Genomic DNA, 2903 nt, shown 5'->3' with positions numbered 1-2903 from the left:
AAAAAAAAGAACAAAAAACCAGACTCACACTGCTTTGACCTGCATCCACTGATCTCAAGTTGGCCTTGGTATCTCTGGACATCATCTCCTTTTCCTTTTCCTCATTTACTCTGCTTCAACTGTGCTGGCCTCTCTGCAGCTCCCTTAGCACTCTCAGCATACCCAACTCAAGTCCTTGCTGTGCCCATTGCCTGGACCGTTCTCCCACCTTCTCTAGCAGCCCCCTCCCTTTCTTCATTTATCTCTCTGCTCAAATGTCACTCAGAGAAGTCTCCCCAGTGACCTTACCAAGGTAGTAGCTTCCATCATTCCCCACCACCCTGGTCTGCTTCATTTGAACTTGGAAGTGGATCTTGGGTGACTGCAACCCCAGGTGCCATTTAATTGATGCTTTGGGTGTGATCCTGAGTCAGTAGTACCCAGCTTGGGGACCCCAGGTTCCTGACCCTTACAGACCATGAGATAATAAATGTCAGTTGTTTAAAGCCACTAATTTGGAGGATAATTGATTGCACAGCAATAGATAATAATGTGACTGCAGAGGGAGACTTAGTAGGCTTAGGAGTTCAGAGTCCTCAAGGTCATCTAAATCCATCCAGTGATCCTGTTCCAGTTCTTATATGAAGAGTTTCACAAGCCTCTGCATTACTGTATTAAGTTGTCTCTTTGGGATCATATTCTGATTGCTTTTCGGGTACCTAAGCCCTGTGGTTTAAGGCTATAAGAGATTCCTTTAGACCAAAGGTGATCCCTGGTTTTCTGACATGTTTTAAAATGAAAATTAAAAACCCTAAGCTTGTCATTTTCTTTCTGAGCTCTCTGGATAGGTCATATTCCACATTGCCACTTTAATTTTCAGGCACTCTGAAAAAGCTATGTCTGAAAGAGACACTTCATTCTAAGACACCACCAATGATAATTTAAGCAACCATTTTGCTACCACATGAATTACAAAAATGTCTCATTTTTCATAGCATCCAGATAATTCCTGTCTTCAAATCCAATCAGATCAGACAATTTCTCATATCTGTCCTCTATTTCCTGCAACTGTATCTGTGCCTGTCAGTGTTTAGTGTGGGGGGTGGGTGGGTAGGATAGTAACAATGCTAAGTATTTACAGCTGAAAGGTATTAAGACAGGGAAGGAAGCAGGTGCTTAAAATTCTTGAAAGGGCTGAGAGAACAGAAGCCAGGAGCATCAGTGGAATTATTAAGTTCAGATCAGCACAAGCTGGGGCTGGGGTTGTAACTCAGTGGTAGACATCTTGCCTAGCATGTGTGAGGTACAGGGTTCTATCCTCAGCATCACATTAAAATAAAGAAAGAAAATAAAGGTATTGGGGCTAGGGTTGTGGCTCAGTGGTAGAGCACTCACCTAGAATGCATGAGGCACTGGGTTCCATCCTCAGTACCACATTTAAAAAAATAAATAAAATAAAGGTATTGTGTCCATCTACAACTAAAAAATATTTTTTTTTAAAAGTAAAGGTATTAAAAAGATATCAGTGCAAGCTGTTTTCTGCTTAACTTATTAATTTGCATGTATAACACTTATGGATCAGATGCCTAATGTATTAGGGAATGCAACTATCAAGACCAATAATCTCATGGAAATTATACTGTAGTGGGGCTTTATCTGCTTTACAGGTCAATTTGAAATTGAAGAACAGTTTGGAGGGGTTTCTTGAGATCGAGTAGTCAGGAAGCTTTCTTGTTTTTTTTTTTTAATTTAAAAAAATATTTTTATAGATACATTATAATTATACATAGTTTTGGAATTCATTATGCCTGATTTGTACATGCATATAACTTTTTAAATTTATTATAATTTGTTATATATAACAGCAGAATGCATTTCAATTGATATTACACATATAAAGCACAGTTTTTCATATCTCTGGTTTTACATAACAGATTCACACTATTTGTGCCTTCATATATGTATTTAGAGTAATGATGCCCATCTCATTCCACTGCCTTTCCTATTCCCATGCCCCATCTCTTCCCCACCCTCCCCTTTGCCCTATCTAGAGTTTGTCTATTCCTCCCATGCCCTCCCCCATCCCCAATATGAGTCAGCCACCTTATATCAGAGAAAACATTCCACATTTGGCTTTTTGGGATTGACTTACTTCACAAAGCATTAAATTCTCCAACTCCATCCATTTACCTGCAAATGTCATGATTTTATTCTCTTTTAATGCTGAGTAATATTCATTGTGCATATATACCACATTTTCTTTATCCATTCATCTACTGAAAGGCATCTAGTTTGATTCCACAGTTTAGGTTTAGTGAATTGTGCTGCTATAAACATTGATGTGGCTGCATCATTGTAGTAGGCTGTTTTTTAAGTCCTTTGGGTATAGACCAGGAGTGGGATGGGTCAAATGGTGGTTACATTACAAGTTTTACAAGGAATCTCCATAATGCTTTCCATACTGGCTGCACCAATTTGCCACATCCTTGCAAACACTTATTGTTTTTATTCTTAGTAGCTGCCATTCTGACTGGAGTGAGATGAAATCTTCCAGTAGTTTTGACTTGCATTTCTCTAATTTCTAGAGATAGTGAACATTTTTTCATATGTTTTTTTTTTAATTTTTTATTGTTGGTTATTCAAAACATTACATAGTTCTTGATATATCATATTTCACCCTTTGATTCAAGTGGGTTATGAGCTCCCATTTTTACCCCATATACAGATTGCAGAATCACATCAGTTACCCATCCATTGATTTACATATTGCCATACTAGTGTCTGTTGTGTTCTGCTGCCTTTCCTATCCTCTACTATCCCCCCTCCCCTCCCCTCCCCTCCCCTCTTCTCTCTCTGCCCCCTCTACTGTCATTCATTTGTCCCCCTTGTATTATTTTTCCCTTTCCCCTCACTTCCTCTTGTAT

This window comes from Marmota marmota, unplaced genomic scaffold (assembly GCF_001458135.2).
Source record: "Marmota marmota marmota unplaced genomic scaffold, marMar, whole genome shotgun sequence".
Classification (NCBI taxonomy): Eukaryota; Metazoa; Chordata; class Mammalia; order Rodentia; family Sciuridae; genus Marmota; species Marmota marmota.
The sequence above is the reverse complement of the archived record's forward strand: the minus strand, read 5'-3'. Positions refer to the sequence as shown.